This window comes from Carcharodon carcharias, chromosome 22 (genome assembly GCF_017639515.1).
Source record: "Carcharodon carcharias isolate sCarCar2 chromosome 22, sCarCar2.pri, whole genome shotgun sequence".
NCBI lineage: Eukaryota > Metazoa > Chordata > Chondrichthyes > Lamniformes > Lamnidae > Carcharodon > Carcharodon carcharias.
The window spans coordinates 50,456,944-50,479,374 of NC_054488.1; positions in this window are offsets into that span (position 1 = coordinate 50,456,944).

A 22,431-nucleotide genomic window follows, 5' to 3' on the forward strand; every position below is an offset into this window, starting at 1 on the left:
TAGCCTGGGTCTATAGATTACTAGCTCTATGGCACCTTCTCCCCTGTCTTTGTGTTGCCCCAGTGATATTGTAGGGCCCTAACTTGCATGCAGAAAGAACCTAGATGAGTATATGAGAGCAAAGGGATATAAATAGTAAGATATGCTGAAAAACTGAGATGAGCACTTGGAATAGCAGGAGACTCGTGTGGTTGTATAAGCACCAGTACTGAGTAGTTGGACTGCTTCTGTATATTCCACGTGTTTCTATTAATGAGGCTTCCATCTTTGAGATGGGCACCTTTGGGGTCTTAAAATAGGTCCCACTTAAGGTCTCAGCAGGGAGGAATGGAGCAGGAGTGATTTTAACTGCACAGCCACCCTGTTCCCATAGCCAGTGTGGGTAATATCGCCCCCATTATGTCAGATATAGGGGTGCAGTCCAGCTACTCTGGATTGGGTGGAGTGAGTGCGTCCTTTGCATATAGGATCCTTTAGAAATACTTGACTGTAAGCAAAGCATTCTGATGACCATGTCCTTTGAAGCTGATTTACTCTGAGATGATAGAACCTGACCTGTAAACAGACTGAATTGTGATTTTCTATCTTGGTTAAAATGCAAGAAATTAACCTACTTCTCTTTCCCATTCAAAAAAAGATTATGCCCTTCCGATTTAATGATCTGCCATTTTATGTCATTGCCTGATAATTAATCTCGAAACAATTTATCCAATTAAAAATTAACTCTAATTGTACGATAAAATATGTGAGCTGTATGCTTGGAATTGAGTAAATCTGAAACAGCTGATCATTTGACTCCAGCCTGTAAACGATGTCACATTGAACTCACTCCTGTAAATAATTACATCCTTGGCAGTGAAACTTAAGCTTGGTGGTAGGTCCAGAAGGTTAAAGCAGAAGCTCTGAAGGTCTTTATTGCTCTTTATTTCAAGCTTTTATTTTTCTTTTCTACTTCTTATACAGCCTGCTCCAGGTATATTACACCTCACTATCAGGGTGCCAAGGGAATTTTGGGACCAAATCGTGTAAAATGACATGCATCAGCCAACAATAGTATAGATTAATTGCTCCAATAAAAAGCAACAATGCTGCCATGTGCAAGATGACACTGGATCTTCTGCCTATAGTGAAAGAGGTTTTTCTGGAGACCAAAGCTTAGGTTTCCCAGTTAACAATCAATTTCTTCCCAAAGATAAATTTCTCACTGGGGAATTAATGGCCTGAGGGTAAGTTTGCTGTCCAAGGAAGAATGGCAGGCAGGCTCTCAAAACTGGAGGGCTAGTAGGAGGCCCTCCAGCACTAAAGGAACAGCAGCTGGCCTTTCAAGGTAAATGATGGAAGGGGAGCCCCAAAATGGAGATATTTTTTCTCCAGGTTGGAGATGGCAAACCGGCACACCGGCCGGCAGTGTGAAACTTTGCCCCCTTCAGCCTCTATCAGGGCCCTAAAGATTCAACTCCAAGGTATTCGATGGGGATGTTGCAACAATCACCGGAAAAAAATGGTTAAAGGAAGTGGGATGGCATTCACTGGATTTGGCGGAGCACAGAAGATGGCTGAGCTTTGGTTGCAACCAGTTTCACGCCTCTGTTACAGCCAGTCTGGGGAAGCTAATCCTCTTCATGTCCTGGTCCATGCCAAGGTAGCTGAGACTGTTGTAACCCTACCGTGAGCCATTCAATTCCCATGTGTTCTGCATTTGGACTGCTGTTTCCTCCTCCACTACAGCAGTATCACCACTCCTGAAAACTCCCCATACTCATCATTTCTTATCTCTTGTGGTGATACTCCAAAATCTTGCCTTTCTTTCTTGGTAGCACATACTGAACTGTTGCAAAATCTTATCTAGACACCTTTGCCCTTTAACAGTGATGTAAACTCATTGTTAATGACCTTAACAAGTCCCTATAACAAGCCAAAAATAATGTTGTTCTATTTTTCCCATTAATGTTATTAACCCATCTTGGATTAGATAGAAAATTGTAGCTCAGGAAAAAATAAAGACACTTTCTACTGCTTTACACACCTTTTTGTTAAAATTAACCAGAAGGAGAAAACATGGTTTATTCTCAGTGGCAACACAAATGATATTTAAGAACTAACTCAGAAAGTTAACAAGGAGATATTCTCCCTTGGAACATACATAACATCGTACCAATTAATACTGGAATGAATTCCAGACATTCTTACACAATTGCAGAGGACTTTCATAGCTTGCTCGTGCCTGTGGTTCTCATGAGTTATAAGCTCTGTTACGTTTATAAAAGATCTGCCATAACTAAGCATCACCATGTCACGCAATCCATGTGCACTTGTGTTTAATAAAGAGACGAAGTGCTAAAGGGCTTTGTTTTTTGAACTCACTCTACCATTTCAGGTTTACTATGCCAGTTGGAGTAAGGGGAAGTTTAGCAGATGTTCCAGTATGCCGGCCAAGCACGGAACAGCTTTGGCGATGGCCGGAGACCACCCGAGCTGAAGAAGGCAGCATGGGGATAAGGGGCCTGCAGGGAGGTGAACGGGAAGGCGAGTGACTGAGGGGGAAGCGAGGTGGGAGTGGGAGGGGAATGGGCTAATCAGCCAAAACACTGCAGTGGATTCCTCTTGCCATTTTTCCCATTTGCTAGCCAGGAAAGTGACTCCAAGTGAGAAGTGACAAGAACAGGATCTCACTCTAATACAATGTTGTATTCCTCAGGGACACATTAAGCATGAGACACATTAAGCACGAACCACTTTGCAGACACAAACCATTGCAAAATAAATCACTTTTTCTAGTTAATGCTACTACACTTTTTTTGCCCAGTTAAAGGTTTAATTTTCAGTGCTTAAAAGAAAAATTAACATGTAGCAGACATCATAAAACAGAAGTATACATCGAGCTGCATCTGAGGGGAACAGCAAGACCACAGTCAATATCATTAACAGCCAGTTCACTGCAGATACCACCAAATGACAATACAAGTTAAAACTATACACCTGCCTATCTGCAAAGGACAAGCCAACCTAAAGTCCTGTGCTTGAATTGAATTGTGTCGACATTATCCTGTTGGTTCATACCTCAAACACATAGATGCAGCTCCAGTCAGTAAGCAAATGATCAAAGAATGGTTGCCACAAGGCCAGAAGAACATTAAGAGAAAGGTTCAATTATTCCCTTGCAGTTAATCACCTTCTATGTCAAACCAAAAAAAAAATCTGCAGCCCAGAAACACACACAGCTTTCAGTTGCTCTCCTGTACTCAACCAGGATAAATAGCATTCCTGGCTTGATGACTCAGGAAACATCCATTCCTGTTGGTCTTCTTAACCAAGACTGATCTCCCAAATTTCCTACCACAATTTGGCCCTTCCTGCGAACCACAGACTGAGTCCACATGCACCCAATTGAACTACACAAAACTCCCAAACTTCTTGTATTTATACTCCCAATGAGAGGTAGAATGAGAAATAAAAGGCACATTTAATGCCAGGATGCTGAAAATGAGGAGTTCCTGAGACTGAAGAACGCTATAAATTTAAGGAGCAATTACTGAAAAGTTCTATGGTATTCAGTCCAGACTGTCTTGTTGCACCTCAAAGAGCCCGAGACCACAGCGAGATTTTGGTCCCATCCACCATCCACCCACAGCTTTCTCATGGACTAACATGATATTCCCTTCTGAGAATAGCTTTGTATGTAACTGTTGTGATGGAGGAGGAGCAGAAGAGATTGGAGGAAAGGAGAGTGAGACAGCCTTTAAGAATGATGCAGCCCTTCTCTCCCCCACCCCCACCCCCAATAGCCCTGCAAAGAATATACAGGAAAGGTAAATGCTGTTAAGACTTTATCAAGAAGGTGTGTATTACAAAAGTGCACTTCACCAAAGAGGCAACAGGGCAGCCGAGCCAGATTCTGAATGAGAACCTTCGACCTTGCTCATTCACTTGGATTCCTTTTTTTGTGATTATGAAGGCCACAACCACACTCAACTGCAGTGACACGGGGTCGTTTCAGACAGCCAAGGGATGTCTGTAAGATCAGCCTTGGTGTCATACAGGCAAACACTCATCAGGTGGCTGTTGCAGTTTTCAAGTGAACTGAGGAATTGTTCCAATGGGCTTTGCAGCAAGGCAGCCGCTAGATAAGGCCATACAGTTTCATGGAGTTACTGGCCCAAGATGGCTTAGCAACTCCGACAGCGTAATACCCTGGATTTCCGAAACGGAGAAGGATTTTGCTCCATGAATTTTTTTCCACATTCATTCTCAGAGTATGGACATTGTGGGCAAGGCTGGCATTTATTGCTCATCCTAGTTTTTAACCCCTGCTGTCCGGGTGGCAAAGGTACTTCCACACTGCTGTATGGTGAGGAGTTCCAAGGTTTATACCCACAATGATGAAGGGTCAGCAATCTATATCTGAGATGGGATGGTGTGCAACTTGGAGGGAAACTTGCTGGTGCTCTTGTCCATTTAGATGGGGGAGATCGGAGTTTGAGAGGTGCTGCAGAAGACGCTTTGACAACTTGCCACAGTGCACACTGCAGCCATGGTTGGCCAGTGGTGGAGGGATTGGATGTTTAAAGCATGAATGTCCAGAATGAGTTTAACAACATTCAAAGGATCAAGCATGAGATGTTGTGGAAGTTATTACTATCCATTCATTCCACTCATCCTTCAGAATCATAGGCACTCCCTCAGCTCCTGAAAGAAGAAAACCATGTCAGTTGGCTTAACATGGTGCATCCATTGCTCCTCTGGATAATGACTGTTTCCATTCCCACTGCCGACTAAGAATGGCTGAATGACATCAGAGATGCTAGAATAAGGCACATGTCTCTGCAAGAATTATCACTTAAATGTTCATAGGGGTTTTGAAGAGTTGCTCTCACTGCCTTGACATGTCAGGAGGGGCTCTATAGTATGTATCAGACCATGTATCCAAAACAGTTGTAGCCTACTGTACTCTACACAACTTCACCATTCAAAATACCTGGAGAACCCAGCCGAAATGCTTTAATAGAACAAAATCGTTGAGAGGACACCAGTATGACTTTCATTCCACAGACTTCTCACTGACTGCTGCAAAGGACATCCATAGTTCATGTGTCCTCTAAGAAGGTTTGAAGGATGCTCACACTGAGCTTGTCTTCTCTTCCTCCTTGCATTTCCTTTAACCCTTCTTTGAATGTCGGTGCCTGATCCTCCAGTGGAGAATCATTTTTGAAGGTTGAGACAAGATCACACTGGAGCCATCTAGGGCATCCACCTGACAGTGAACCAAATACTGAAGATCTTCCATTGGATATGCAAATGAGCTGATCCACGAAGCAGAACCTTTGTGGAGGTGACAGGGATCCCTCCGCCGGGAATGAAAGCAAAGAGTGCCCATACTTCATTAGGCAGCAGGACCCAAAGCCACATTTTGTCAGTGGCAGCCTATCAAGGTTGGCACAGCCCACTTCCAGGAACTGCTGGGAAAATCTGAGGGCCGGGGCTCAGATTTGGCTGGGGCTCAGGTTTGGCCAGTAGTTTACCAGCCTCAGCAGCGCCACTGCTAGTGGTGGCCATTGCTGGGTCTGCACCTACAGGATAAGGGCACATCAATGGCCATGTGAAATTATTAAAAAACAAGCAGCCAACAGTAAGTAAATGTCTCCATTCCCATCAAACCTGAACCTTTGCAGCATCCCTAGTCCAAATCCAAAGAAATGTAATAAAATTCACAGCTGGGGTAAATGTTTCAATTGTGAGCAGCTATTATTAACCAAACATGTGTTTTTTTGCTTAGTTGGATTCTGATTTCAGCCAGCAATCATTCTGCTCCAGGGCAGGGCTTCTTACACACCCTTGTCTTTACAAAGCATGTAACTGCCACCTGTCAGCCATTTCACACTTCAACGGTGCATAATTGTCAATGCATTGTATGTGTACAAACAGCTATAGTCGAGGCATCTGAACACATCTGTAATTTACTGAAGAAATACTACTGTTCAATGATGCCTTCTGCTTTTTCTTAAATAATGGCCTTTGTATCATGCTGCAGTACCGCGACGAATTGAATTACATCTTACGACATAAAGTTTACAAATTATTATAATGCACAACGCCAACCATTTACAATGTACTGATAAGAGAAGCATAATGCACATGTTCTGCTAAGTGTGTTCAGGAGCAAAAAATAACTTCATTTAGATTTTGAGGTACAAAGTGAGGGTCTGTCACAAGGCAAGTGACACGTTGTAAGATTGTTAGGCTACTAAGCAGAATACTAATTGTTAAAATCTAACTTTATTATTAGAAACTAAAACTTGACTTCATTAGATACTCTTCATCTTGAATAGGAAAGTGGGAACACTTAGAAGTAGGGCACAGTGTAGAAAAGATTTCAAGGTAAAGGGATTCTGGGAGTTTATGTCAATCTTTGCTGCTTACTGTTGCAAAAAGTTGAGACCTTGAGACTGCCTGTGAGAAACTGCTGGAATGCCGATGTCTCTCTCTACGAGATAAGGGACCAGGGGTAGAATTTTCCCCCCATCGGGGGGGAAGTTGATGGGTGGGCACGTGTGGGCGCACTTCCGATCGGCGCCATCGATTGGAGGCGCGGTGCCATTTTACGTGGGCAAGCCAATTAAGGCCCGCCCAGCGTGACATCTGCAGGGAAGCACCATGCACTACCTGTGCAGGCTGGGGGGGGGAAAGGCCTAAAATTGAGAGTGCGCTCTTTCGCGCACTCATCTCCCTGAAGCTAAGTGCTGCACCAGGGAGGTCACCTCCACTTTCAAAAATATTAAAAATACAAAAAGAAAACTCCCTTACGTGTCCCCTCATGCGACAATTTTCAAAACAACTTCATTAAAATTTTTTAAAACCTACATGAAACCTCATCCCGCCGGTGGATGAAGTTTCGTGTTTTTTCTAGTTGCCACCGGGGCTCCTGGCCTGCCCACCAACCTTAAGATTGAACGGGCAGGTCCGCTAATTACTTTAATTGATCTGTCAATGGCCTCAATTGGCCATTGACAGGTTGGCAGGCACGCAGCTGAAAATTTAAATGAGGCGCGGTGACATCGGGAGTTCCGCCCAACGTCAGCGCGCGTTATTTTATGCGTCGGCGAGCAGGCCCCGCCCCCGCTCGCCGAGGGTAAAATCCTGCCCCAGGGGTTCTAAAATATTGAGATTTGTAGTAATACAAAGGACATTAGTTGTGTAAACATGCAAGGTTAGCAACAGCCACATAAACTATTCCTGGTTGACCAAGGAGGGTATCCTCACACACGGGGCTGAAGGTGACTGGGGTAAAGGAGGGGTTAATTGGATTACAGCCAGGATAAAAGATGTCTTCACTTTGTCTTTGTGCAGTGGAGAGAGAGACCATCCAGAAACAGAACAAACAAGACAAGACCCAAGGGAGAGGCTTGGAGACCAGAAGGCCAAAGCTACAAGAGAAACCATTCATGTGCTTTGCTGTTCAGATCTTGACATGGGTGATAGAATTTACATTAAACTGTAACTCACCGCCCAAGTTTATTGACACACTTTATCTGAGAATGTAATAATTTTATCCTGATTTTGACTCAGTAAAGTTGATTCACAACAAAGCTTTGCTGCCAAGTCTGCTCCTGCCTTAAAGGGGTGTAAGACCCCCAAAATTCTTACAACATGGAAGGGTTCAAATTGCTTTCTAAAGCATCAGGATGAAGTTTTATTGTTGGCATCACAACATAAAGAGAAGTTACTGCTTTCTACTCAGCCAAGTACAAATTTGATTTCCCCTGCAGCAATATTGCTCTGTTATTTGACCTGCACAGAGATTAGAGGAGAGATCCAAGTTACATTTGCCCAACTTTTGGGGATAAAATCATCATTGGCCTGTGAATTTCAGTTCACGATCGCCTATAGCCTATCCACCCCAGATGTGTACCAGTTGCCATCAGGTGACCTTTAGTCATAAGATGGCCAGCCAATAATGCGAATATATTACAGTCTTCCATCTGTTTGTGATCTCCTCTGTTAAATTGCACTTTGGGAGCATTGGATATGTTAATCCTTAAACCAACAATTAAAAGGTGGCTGCTTCAGCCATAAGATACCATCAGCTGCATTCAGGCAACTCTCTAGCTAGTCTTTCTAGCATGGTGGTCAGCTATTAGGCCTTCTCCTATCTGTAACTGAGGCAACTGAGCTTGAAGATTTCAGAGAATGGCTTGTAGGACCTGTAGGACTATCTCTATGATACGTATTCTGCAAAATATTATACTTTATGTTTATATGGGTGTATTGCTTGGTCTGCCATTAGAACTGATGGAAGAAGAGGAGGAGAATGTGGAGCCCATCACAGTGCAAAGATCTGTAGTGGCTGGTAAGGGTGAAGGAGGCCTTACACAATGCACATTTCCAGAAACAGAACCTCTTGCTCGTACTGAACTGAGGAATGGATGGTGTGGCTGATGGCTCTAATTCACCAGACAGACCATGACAGAACTACATTACCTGTTGCAGTGATATTGCACTCTGATTTGTCCTGCACTGAAACTGTTCCTTATAGTGTATGCTCCATGTCCTGTAGTGAATTGCTCTGTGATTTCTTCTTCACTGATATTTCTCTGTAATTTCCTCCAATGTGCTATTTCTCTGTAGTTTGTCCTGTAGTGTTACTGTACTGTCAATTCCACTCTAAGTGCAGATTCAAAAGTGCAGAGTCAAAAGTTGCCATTTTCAATGTTGCTCATTATAAAGGAAGCCCAAACATTTTTTTTACTCCAGTATTCTAAATAAGACCAAGAACTCTATTATTCCTCTCAGCTAGAACGAATCGGCAGTTTCTGGAATCTGGAATTGGCAATTTCTAGCTGCTCAGAAATACCAAGTTTTTCAAACCATCCTAAAAGAATAGAAAAGTTTGCAGCCTCTAACTAGTTCAGAATTGGCAGAAAAACACAAGGTTGCTTCTAAGCAAAGTATCTCACTTGGAGAAAAATCCATGTAATACCATTCTACTTGTGACCAACATTCAGATACGCCTCTGAGCACTGAGACAGAAGGGCAGCTACTTGCAGCAACCTTTGTACACTCCCAAAATAATATTTTTAAAGATGGCAGTGAAGGTTAATGATAATGGTCTTGTACCTACATCCCTAACGTCAAAATAAATGCTTTTTTAGATCTCTTTCAATCCCAAGAGACAGTTGTCACAAAGAACAGTGGGAATTAAAGTAGCAAACATTTCACCTTATTTTACATGCTCATAATGTTTAGAAGCTGTCTCACCTCACATTCTTTTTCCAATGGAACATTTCACATCTGTCATTTTTGCTCAGAAATGCTCCCTGAGAGTTTGTATAATGTGGCTACAATACTTAAGTATTAATTAAAAATTAAACTTAAAGGAGAAATATTTTATCCTTTTATCTAGACCAATAATCAAGCTGCTTCAAACAAAATACTCACAGCAGATTATTACATTCAAGTCCCAAGGCTCGATGGAAAGAGATGCACATACCTTGCCATTTACCCAATGCAATTTTCATTGGACGTAAAACACACTCCATTACTTGTATATGAGAAAGAGCCAAAGACAATTAGGCTGCAATCTGGATAATAATCTATTTGGGGAAAAAAGCTGTGTAATTTTGTGAAGCATTTAAAAACTAATAAACATAAACTGAGAACATTTGTACTTAAACGTTTCATTGGATTTTATGACCATATTTGATTCCAAGGCAAAGTAAATGTACACAGTGTTCCTTTCCCCAAAATCACCATCAGCGGGCAGCAGGCTCAGAAACATGTTCACCTGCCTTCCCTCAGCAACTTTATTTATGGGCTGGAGTCTGTGAATTGTTACAATGACAAATAGCTGCTTTGAAGAATATTTTGGGCCATTAAATTCACTCGCCTCCTTTCAGAGCTGGGTTGCATCCAATGTGTTTTTAATCCACCATTTAGTTTATGGGCTTTTTAAAGGTAATTTAAAAGAATGTATTTTTTTATATGGTCTACACTGTTACATCGCAAAGGCTATGGCAACAGTGGGATGAAGCACTCTGTCCAATATGCTGGTTTGAAGTCACTTACAGGGTTGGTCACCATCTATGCAAATTGAAAAAAAGTAAAACTTGCTTTTATATTTCCCCTTTAACAACTCATGAATTACTTTTGAAGTATGGCCACTGGTTGTTTTGTAGGTAAACGCAGAAGCCGTTTGGCACACGGCAGGATCCCACAAAGAGTAACAACTAGTTAATCTGTTTTATCACAGGTAGTTGTTAACCTCCCCTGCTCACCAAGTAGTGCTCCCTTCACATTCACCTGAGCAGGTACATTCCCAGTTTAACAGCTCATCCCATAGTTAGCAGTTCTAACCATGCCACATCCTGTCACTATTCTATTGAACTGGAAAAAATGTTCAAACTCTGGAGTGGGGCTTGAGTCCATGCATGCTGACACTTGGATGGGATTTTAACTGTGAGTGGGTTTCAAGCTTGCCCAAGTCAGATGGCTCCTTGGCTGCTTAAAAAAAAAGAGTCCAGTTAAGGTGGTGACAGGGGAGAATCAAGCAGAAATGATTTATTAAGTTTCCTGGGCCAATTTTGACTGCACAGCTTCACCATTTCCACTAGACATGGCAGGTTCAAATCAGCTCCCTTTGACTGCCTGATCACATGCCCCATCTCAGTTAAAATGTCAAAATAATATCCTAATAAGTGGATTCCAACAGGTTTGGATGATAAAATCGTTGTGTAAATACATCAGCTAAAACCCAGTGAAAACCCTGGTGAAAAGGCATCCCATTTAGGACTGTTTGCAATGTTCTGCCAGGGGTTCCGCTCGTCATCCACTGGACCAAGACTAGAAGCAACAAGCAATCTTACCAAAATACAACATGATTGTCACATGACTGCACTTCCAGCAAGATCTGTATAGTCGCCAGATTTGAAAGTGGGTCAGTGCTCACAAAAATGATCTTTTATAAAGAATGTAGAAAAAGCCTTGGCAACCTTTTAACAAAGGAAAGTAGGACGATTATGATGATTGTAAACCATTTTTTTTCGTGGAATGCTGCTCAGAAGATTCGGCAAAGGAAATCAGGCACAATCGCAGAGGGTGGGGGGTCCCAGAGCGAAAGAAATGCAGATTATTTTTGTGGAGGCTAGAGCTGCACTCCTGATCTTCCAAGGCCTGCAATAATTATTCAAGACCTGCCTTCACTGGACCTCTTCTCTTCCATGGCCAGTGGAATCTACATTGAGCAGACCAGTTCCCACCTAAAATACTTATTCAGAATGGTTCAAAGGGCCCCCTATTTTTAAGACAATCACTCAAAACGGGTGGTGTGCTGTCCACCCACAGAAAGACCCACATGCTGACTCTGCCACATTGAAAACTCTCAAGGAATAAACTGGTCTTTAAGGTATAATAAACTTTTAAAAGTCAGTCGAGCGCGACATAAACAAGCATAATGAGGATTAGAAAAATATAGAAACATTAACCACTAAATCGGCACACCACACCTGCCTTCAGTTTTAAGAGCCATGACCCGAACACCATGCAGTGGTTTATTTTCTGGTTAAGCCAACCAGTCCCAAGTGCTAACAAACTACTTGACTGAGGTCATTCTCAATCTGCGCCACTGATGCCCAACCACAGGCACTTTCAACATCAGTGACTGGGAGCGGTTAAGCAGCAGGGCTCTTGGAACAGTTTTCCCATCCCTAGCCTTGGTGTACTAAGGAGAAGGATAGCACTTCTAACCCACTGAGATCAGTTGATACTGGCACAAGCTGAGGTGGGTGCACCTTTTGAATTGGTGTGACTTGCCTAATCACTGGATAAAACCCATATTTGGGGAACCAGCATTGCCGTGTCTAATGATTCTGAATTGCTCCCATAATAAAAATATAAAACATACATGCTGGCCCCTAGTGTGTTAGGAATAATAAACTGTTGCATGAGTTACTTTGCCTTGTTTCATGAACGGTTTATTTTTCATGATTCACCTCTGGACCCACATGTATTCCATTTGTACCACATGTCTTTGTTGTGGGCCTTGCGTGCAATTTATTTTTTTGCATTATGATTTGCAAATGTTTCATTGGTGATTTGCAGATGCCGTAGAAGAAGGCTGAATGCTGAATTAACAGACCGAGGAATCGGCTGGTCCGGTCAGTGTGATGGTGCTAACTGTCTGCCAGCTATTTTATTCACAAGGAGAAATGAACATTGTAAAGGTGATGATGCATTAGGTGCACAGCCATTATGTCAATGCATTGCTTGAAGGTGATGCATTGCCCCAGATAACCACTTGATTTATTTGACAATTCCATTAGATAACAAGTCAATATGAGAGGGGCTAGTAAATATTATTCATTCTTCTCACTTTGGTTGGAGTGCAACATGTGATAAATGTATCAAGTAAAGAAGTTAGGACAAGTTTCTTTACACAGACAATGGTGAGAATGTAAAACTCACTGCCACATGGAATGGTTGAAGCTGATACCATTGGTGGGAGAGGGAGGGGGATAGGTCGCTACAGGTTTGGGATAGGAAGAGTTAATTGGAATGGGAGGATGTTCCTGTGCAGTACAAACACTGACAAAGAGCAGTTGGGCCAAATTGCTTGTTTTGTTGCTGTAATTAGTATAGATTATGTAATGTACTTCAGAAATTTCTCGGTTTATTCTTGCAAGGCTAGAACACAATGCTGGGAGAAAGCCAAGGCAAGTGAGAACAATGGTGAAGTTTGCTTTCGTCCTTTGCCACCTTGGGGGTGTTTTCAACTCAGTAGCTGCGAGTGAAATGTGGCCATTTTTGTTGCTAACGCTAGTTTACTGAAAAATGATTGCAGCTCTTGCTAAAGGGGACCTTAAAGCACCGTGGAAACCATCCACACCACACATGTAGTATACTAATACATTACATTTACAATGAGATTTCCAAAAGAAAGAGAGGCTTGCATTTATATAGCACTTTTCACAACCACTGCAAAGTGTTTTACAGCCAATGAAGTATACATGTTGGGATCTTGCAGATCACCTAGTGAATATAAGTGAGGCCAGTGCCTCAAAATCAGTGAGTCAATCTGGGGCCCATAAGTCAAATAGGCACCATATGTGATCCCTTGAGCTGTTGTATTGCTAACCATAGAATTCTAAAGCTTGATTTCCAGTGTTACTTTCCCACACAAGTGTTATATTCACATGAAAAGACTAAGCAAAGAGGGTTAATGTTCAAAGTTTAATAAGTGTAAAAGTTAAAAAAATAAACAAAAAATTTTTGTCAGCCTGGAAAAGGGCTCAAACCAGCAAAGTAATTTTAAATAAACAGACTGCACAGAAAACACTTTGCTGGACAAATGTAAAACAATATTCTGTTTGTACAGTTTACATCCCAATGATCCAAAATTAATTTAATCTCACTCCGCATTTGCAGAGCACCTCAGCACCACAGCAGTAAAAGTTATTGGCCCATAATAAATTGCAGACCCATGCATACATTGTGTTCTAAATGTGAGACAGAACACCAGCAAAGGTTCAAATAAGGCTGCTTGACAAGGTGCCAACACAGGATTGGCACTGCATGTTATGCTTTTGTTCTCTGCAGAGAGTAGAGCAAACATCTCTACCATTCTGTGGGCAGAAGTTTAGGTCCCGCGGGTGGGCGTGTGCCCTACCCAATCAGGCGTAAAATTGTGCATGATGACATTGGGTGAGTGTCCCAATATTTCAGTCGGCGGGCGCGTGCGAGAGTCAGCAGCGCACCCCTGACAGTTAAGAGGCCTATTAAGGCCACTAAAAAGCCAAATGATGCCGAATATTTTTGTAGCCTGATCAACCTTACAGTTGGCGGGCAGAAGAATCGGCCAGGCGGCCTTTGCATTTTTCAGGAAACCTCATCCAAGGGCAGGATGAGGTTTCCGATGTTAATTTTTTTTAAAGAAAAATGTTTGGGCAGAATTTTTATTATCTATATGTTTAGGTGAGTAAGCCCAACCAGTGGATATATTTTTCTACATTTTTAAATCCTTATTTGATGGTTTTAAATTCTTCAGCTCCCTGAGGCAGTTCTCTACCTTCAGGGAGCTTTCACTGCGCGCTCACCGGCACCCGCGCTGACTTCAGCCCTCGCCTTCCTCCCACCACCCCCCCCAACCCTGGCAGCACTGAGCCTTTCACGTGGGCTGGCTGTTAATTTGCTAATTTAGCGCGAAAGCGATGTCGGGGCCCAATCGCAGGCAGCAGTTAGCTCCACGAGCACTCCCGGGCCTGCCCGACTGACAAGGTAAAAATCCTGCCCATGGATGAACTGTGGGAACAGTATCTGTTTGTTGCTGTTAATTCCAATCTGCTTTCTGTCATATTTGCCTGAATACGTCGACTGAAAGCATCCAGACAGTGTGAGGAAACCAAGGGACATTGAAATAGGGCAGGAAAGCAGAATCGAGGTAGTAGGTGAGCAAGGATCTTGAACGGCAGAGCAGGTTTGTGGGTCCTGGAGGTGGAGCAGGACTGATTCCTGCCCCAACAGCAAGGCTGGTTCATCTCCAGCCAGGAATGACCTTGGAAATGCTCCTTTTCCACTGCCATACCTGTGGCAACCCCACTCACATGCATTAATGGAGCCCCCATCAGGCTTCCAGCATAAACTGGCAGGGCAGGAGCCCTGTTGCAGCAGTCCTGCTGGTAGCAGTGGGCCACATCTATGGGATGGTGATCCACCAGCTGCCTGCTCGGTGCACCTTACCCCAGAAAATGGGTTGAAGCCATGGGTGGGATGAGGACAGCAATCAGAAGTCCCAGAAGTCATTCACAACCAACCTCCAGTGGTGAACAAGGGCCCAGAAGAATTCTAATCCTCTAATTGACCTCAAAGGATTTAACACACAGAAGCTGGCCATTTAATCCAGCAGCTCCATGCCTACATTTATGCTCTATACAAGTATTCCCCCATCCTCTTCATTTAACCCCATTAACATGACCCTCTATTCCTTTCTCTCTCATTTGTTTATCCAGCTTCAACTTAAATGCAGTAATACTATTCACCTTCGTCCTGTGGTAAATAGTTCCATATCCTAATCTGTCTCAGGGCAAAGAGGTTTCTTCTGAGTTCCCTCCTGGGTTTACTATATTTCTATTTAATTTCTGGTTTTGCCCTGTAAATGAAAACATCTTCACTACAACTACCCCATCAAACCCTTTCATAAATATGAAGCCCTCTATCCAGTCGCCTCTTGACCTCTTTTTTAGAGAAAAGAGCTGCTCAGCCTTCTTAATCGGCATAAGCTCTCAGTTCAGGAACAGGCAATCTATCAACTTTGTTGCTGTAAATAGGTCAGCCAGCTAAACACCACTCCACGTCAAGAAAAGGCAGTTTTCCCAAAACAGTCCTTATACAGATTAGGAAAGATGCAACTTCATTGCTGTACGATTTCTTATTTCTAAAGGATACAATGCTGCTGCTGTTAAATTTACTAGGCCCACTCATATGAAGGCAGATTAAAGGTTTTTACATATCTGGGCTAATAGTTGCAGATACACTTCAAAATGATTAACACAGGAGTCAGGTAAAGGAGGAGTATAACATGTTAAACATGGACTTGAGGTTATAAAAGGTTATATTTTTTTCAGAAAATGCTGAAAACCTCAAAATGTCTGACAGCATCTGTAGAGAGAGAAACAGTTAGCGTTTCAAGTTTGAATGAGCCTTCTATCCAGCTTCACCTGCTCCACCACCACCCCCCCCCCCTTAAACAGTATCAATTTCATCACATTTCTACTTCTCTTTAGCTCTGAAGAAGGGTCATACGGACTCGACCTGCTGAGTTTTTCCAGAATTTTCTGTTTTTATTTCAGGTTTCCAGGGTCTGCAACAGTTCAAAGAAAGGCAAAAGTGCTGCAGGGTTTCATTAGAAGAAGGGTAGAGTAAAATGTAAAGGGGTCATGTCGTGAGCTCATCCAAGACGCTGCTGCCTGTATCCTAACTCACACCATGTTCTGTTCATCCATCGCCCCTGTGTTCTCTGAACAACATTGGCTCCCAGTCCAGCAGTGCATCAATTTAAAAATTCTCATCCTTGCTTTCAAGGCCCCCATGGTCTCATCCCCTCCTATCACTGTAACCTCCTCTGCCGTACAACCCTTCAGCCCCTCAAGATCTCTGCACTCTGCAAATTCTGGTCAACTGTACATCCCTAAGTTTCACTGCTCCACCATTGTTAGCCTCACTTTCAGCTGCCAAGGCCCAAAGCTCTGGAATTATTTCATGAAGCCTTTCTATTTCTCCACCTCATTCTCCTTTTTTAAGAGGCTCCTTAAATCCTATTTATTTGGCTATCTGTCCCAATATGTCCTTATCTGAGTCAGAGCCAAATTTTGTTTGATAATGCTGCCACGAGGCGCCTTAGGACTATCTTAGTCTGTTAAAGATGCTATATTAGAACAAGTTGCCATTGTTGCTGTTAATATATAAGCTTTGGTCTAATCCCATGTGAAGTATTGTGATCCTAATGTGATTGACAATGACCAAATATCTGAGTGAGCAGCAAAGCTTCCAATTTTCAGACAGTTTAACTAGGAGAAAATTTATTGAAGTTGGGCTTCTTTACTTTGGAAAAGGTGATTGGCATCAAGAATTGGCAATAGCAGCTGCACTAGATTCAGGGAAAAAAAACCCTTATGCATTAATAATGTGGCCTGTATGAATATTATGAACATGGCCTCAGCTGTGTCCATCTGCTTTATGCACATTCTGACATACTCAGGACAACAGTAAATCCTCTAAAGTAGCTCTGAACTCCAATTAGAAGTCAGATTAGCATTTGAAGCAGCATTTGAGTTGGCTGATCACTTCCCAAATTGCTGTACATGTTGTGGCCACCTTTGACCTGGAAAGGTGCAGTAGGGGAAATTTGTAATTTCTTTAAATTGTCTTTGGAATCTGTAATTGGTTTAAGAATGTTTGAAAAGAACTTTTAAGAATTTGTATCAATTGCAAATCAATTGTAATTTTCTTGAATAATAAGAAACACTGGTCCATGTGACCTGGTGACCCTTGACCTGGAAGCTGTATCAACAGGAAGGAAGTTAAGATGCAAAAAGCCATGTGGCCAGTCACAAAGGGGAGCTGCAGACACAAAAGAGAGCTACAAGCAGGAGAGCTGGGGATCAAAGATGATCAGCAAATAGTTGCAAACATAAAGAGAAAACAGACAGCGACAGAAGGAGGAATACACTTTCTACTCTTGCGAGAAGAAAAAGCAAATCTTTCTCATGAAAAGGTCAGTTTTCCTGTTTGGTAGAAAAGGAGATGGGAGCTCTTAGTTGTAATGTGAGAGCTGGCTAAAATGGTCTAAAACCTGGAAAGCTGTGTGAATAGCTCAGAGATGCTAAAGAGCTGGGCGGTTTACCAGGAGTGGCCAAACCATGAAGCAGGATGTTGTTGCTTGATCAGTTGAAAAGGATCTCTGGAAAGTTACACTATCAGGACTGTCATGACCCAAGGGACAAAGGGTTCATAGAAGTGTTCCTTGCTGATGATAATCGTACTTGTAAAACTCAAAGGTAAAAGGTTTTGTGGGAAGGACTCCTGATCTACTTTGCATGAACAAAGAACAGGATAATGTGGAACTATGCAACTATTTGGTGCCACATTTGTGTGGAGAGAGATGCAAGTGCATGTGGTTCTGTAATACATATATTTGTTGCCTGATCATTTAAAGTGAAATGTACTTTTTTATTGAAATATCATTTGCCTGTTAATTCATGTTCAATTTGTATTGGTTCTGATTCATTTTAAAGTAAAAGCTATAAAAAGTTGAATCTAGTTGGTAATTTCTTCATTTGTGGGTTATTTCTCCCCTCCCCCACCCCCCGCCAATAAAATGTGTTAGATGCATTAGGCATGGGAGGAGGTAACTTAGATTAAAAACAGAAAATGCTGGAAATATTCTGGTCTGGCAGCATCTGTGGGGAGAAACAGAATTAACAGCCAGAATTTTATTGGTCTTTGGTGATGGGCTGGGAAACAGGGAGGCTGGTAAAATGGTGTGGGCAGGCACTGGGGGCATGCTTGCCATATCACTTTGCCAGTGGTGGAAAAGCTAGCAGACATGCCGCCCAGCAGGGGACCAACTAAGCTGGTTAAGTGGTCAAGTAAGGACCTTCTTGCCCCTCAATTGGCATTTTACCAGCACTTGAGGGCCCTCTGCCACAGGTGAAGAGCGTCCAGTGAAACCTGGCAGCCTCCCATTGGGCACCTGGGTAGTGGGGGGGCTTCTTTCTGGACACCCTATTACCTATAGATGGGCCCCCAGGGGCAATGGCTGCTCCTGTGGCAACAGTGCCATCTGCCCTCATCAACCGCCCCACCCTACCACACCCCCAGCCCCCTCTGCCAGATTACAGGGATCTGCCTGCCTGATGCCAATGTCCCTAGACCCCACTCACCTGCCTTCAAAGGTGCCCTGCCATTGATGCGCCCTCATCCTGGAGCAGCAGCTTCAGCAATATCCACCTCTAGCAGTGGCGCTGTTGAGGCTGCTGCGGTACTAGCCCTCTGATTGGGTCAGCAGCTTTTGGGGGAGGGGCACAATTCCTAATAGGGACAGCAGCCCTGCTGGCAGCCAATTCACTGGCCACTCTCAGTCCGGCAGCCAGCCTAAGCAGGGTCACCTCCTGCTTTTGGCTCTGGCACTGTTAACTCCGCCATTCTGGTAAAATTCAGCCCAATGTTTCAGGCGTGTGACCTTTCAGAGCTGAAATGTGACAGCCCCTGAAACATTAACTTTTTCTGTCCCCACAGATGCTGCTACCTGACCTGATGAGTATTTCCAGTATTCTCTGCTTTTATTTCAGATTTTCAGCATCCACAGTATTGTGCTGTTGTTATAGGTGGTAGCTTAAGGCTGGCATAGTAGTCACTCCAGCTTATAGGCTAGGTCCTTCCAAGGATCAACATTATCCCAATAGGCTCCTGTTGAGGCCCTGCGGACAGGCAACTAGTTAGGCTCAATTTTAACCCCATGTAAGTCAATGGGTTTTGAGTGAGTTAAAGCAGGCCTAATAATTATTACCTTCCACAATGGAAACACTTTGAAGCAGTGATTGACTTGGTATAACACATTTGACACAAAGAAATACAAAGAAGCAGCAAAATGTCAACTCAAGTTGCTAATATTTACACACTACATAATTAAATAAGTCAAAGCCCTACTTCAAACTTGAACAATTTTCTGAATATTTATTTGTCAGTAGTTAGAATGGCCTGGATTTGAGGTCAACGGTGAAGGGTTACCACTTGCTGCCAACTTTGAAGAAAGCTGCCCACAAAGGTTTAGTCACCTCAGTGTATTTTCCTGATCCTAACATGAGCTTGAATCTATCACCATGGCAAGGGGCTCCCCAGGCATGAAGCAACAGTGATGTCATCAAGTAGGGTAAGCAGCCAATCACTTTGAAGTATTTTCACAGACAGCAAACAAGAAATGCATTGAATCCTTCACAATTAAGGAAAATGTTATAGTGAGCAAAATAAATGATTTGGACATATACAAGGGATTAAGGTCAAAGCTGAACACACATAAACACGCTTTTAAAAATATTATTTTAAAAATATGTGATTTTGATCATAATGGAGAAAAATATTAAATTTATTTTTCAGAGCCAGCTAGGTTCTTTAGCAGTAATTACCACTTTATTATGTCTTTGACAACCCAGTTATACCTCATTCAATAAGATATAACTTTTGTAAGGGTTTTTTACAGTGAGACTAATAGTATAAAAGGGTGAGTTCTCATCAGTTCAATGATTTTCACTTTGTTGCGGTCTGGGGAACATAAACAGTGCACTCTATGAGGAAGCATAGAATCAATGCCAGCCGCTTCTAGATTTCTGCATTTAACCATATGTGTGCAGACTCCAATAGTTGCTGTTAGTTTCAGAGGAGCAATGATGACAAATGCTAAAAGTTTTAACATCATTGTTACTGCAAAATGCAGGTCAATATAGTAAGAAACTGGCATCAGATAACAAGTGATTCTCACGTTTTGATATTTTCAACAATTGGGCCTAGAAGTGATTCTTGGTTTAAGGTGTAATGTGATTCATCATTTCCCAATAATGGATACTTAGTCACTCCAGCTCATAAGCTAGGTCCTTCCAAGACAAGGATCAAGCATACTTGATAGTGGGGAAGAAATGAGACAAAAGGGGATCAGTTGTTTTAATGAGCTCTCTTGAAAGGTAACAAAGCCAGCCGCAGAAACTGTTATCTTTATCAGTTTGAGACAATTGTTGTATTAACATATTCCAATACTTGCAGTAAGGTATTCGCATATGTCAGAAACAGAAAGTTCTGGAAATGCAGCAGAGCCAAAAGCATCCACAGAAAGAGAAACAGAGTTAATGTTTCAGATTGATGATCTTTCATCGGCGCTGGAAAATATTTCAGATTTAACAGGTTTTAAGAAATCACAGTGGGAGAGAAAGATGGGTAGGAGGGAGGAGAGAGCAAAAGGGAAGTTATGTGATAGGGTGGAGAGCAGAGCAATCTGATTGAAATGGCTAAAGGAATAATGGAGCAAGGCAAAAGAGAGTTTATGGGTGGAGGGTCCAACATTAGATGTGATTCTGCGATTGGGCAACACCTGCTAAATAATCCTGATTGTGCTAAGAATTACACTGAACAACAATTTAAGCTTGTCAGTCAGGCTTGCCGTGTGGCCCACTCATGCATGCTGGAGCCACATATATTCACACACAGGGCCCATTGCGTTTTTTTTTCAACTAAAAGTTTAGGGAACAGTCATTCCCTGGTTCATTTCCCACCGCAAAGCCTTGACCACCCAGAGTCGACCTGCCCGTTTGAATTTGCACAAAGCTGGGTAGTGAGCTGTTCCATGTTGCATTCTCCATGGCAATGCCTCCACCAATCAGAGTCCACTTGCCAACCAATCAGCCCCCCCCCCCACCTCTGCTCATGGGGAAAAATTTTTCCCCCCATTCGTGGAGGGGAAGTGCGGGAGCTGGTGTGGGCAGGCACGCCTCCGATCAGTGCCCCCGGGTTGGAGGCGCGCCGCCATTTTACGTGGGCAGACCCATTAAGGCCCACCCAGCGTGACGTCCACCAGGAAGCACTATGCGCTCTCTGTGCGGGTGGGGTGGGGGCTGATTCCCTCAGCCGAGAGTGCGCCCTTTCACACAAGCGCGCGAAAGAGCGCACTCATCTCCCTGAGGCTAAGCGCTGCCTCAGGGAGATCGGCTCTAAATTAAAAATTGTTAAACAAATGACAAAGATTTCCCTGACATGACACCTCATGTGACACTGTCACATCAGTTGGGACATGTCCATAACTCGCTGACCGAAAGATCCTCCCCATGCAGTAGAAATTGTTGTTCCCCTTTTTACTGTAGGAAAATTCTTGCAAGCTGTCCTGATGAGGAAAAGATGAAACGCTTTGATACCATGTCTCTCTTTTCAGCAATACTGAAGTAAAGAAACAAGAGATAGGCTCAGAGCTGCTGTAACTGACAAATTCAGACTTATTACCAGCACTTGCAATCCAAAAGCATTGGAACAGCCTTTGCAATTTGATATTGTTATTGGACTTGATATTTGTTCTGGAAGGTTGTATAGTACCTAATCAAAAGATAAGGGGCTACAGTTTACCCACACCCACGCCCCTAACCAGAAAGTCTGTTGGCATTGCACTGACCAGATACCTCACTGTCCTTTAGCAATATTACATTGGGGGCAGCTTTAATTGTGTCAGAGTGGAACCTTGGGGTGGGGAGGGATTGGGAGCTGTGTTTTGGAGGCTGGGGTGAGGCTTAAGGAAGGAGGTAAGATCTTGGGGACGTGCCTCCAATGGGCAGAGAGGACCTCCAAAAGGAGGTAGCCCTATTCCTGCCTGACAGCAGCTATTAATTGGTCAGTTAATGGCCTCAGTAGGCCCAAGGACAGGCAGGCTCCCTGACGCCTTACTGGTCCAATGTAATATGGGAGACAAGTCATGGTGGGCAGGAAGGTATTGAACTGGCTACTCATTTTATTTTGTGAGCCACCACCACTCCCCCAACACATCAAATATGCCAGAGAGAGAGAGAGGGCCATAAAATTCACCCAAGGTGCTATTCCTTGAGCTTCCATTGAGCTTCATTGGAACATGTGTAGGAGGCCAAGGGCTGAGAGGTCAGAGTGTAAGTGGGACAGAGAATTAAAATGGCAAAGGACAGGGAGCTCAGGGTCATACTTGTCTGAATGGAAGTGTTCTTTCAATCTATGGTATGTCTCCCCACTGTGGAGGAGATACCACCTTCAGCAGCAAATACAGCATACTGTTTCACCTGGAAGGAGAGTTTGGGGCCCTGAACAGTGGAAAAGGAGGAAATGAAAGGGCAGGTGTTGCATCTCTTATAGGAAAGGGAGCAGTATTGGGGGTGATTGAAGATTGGT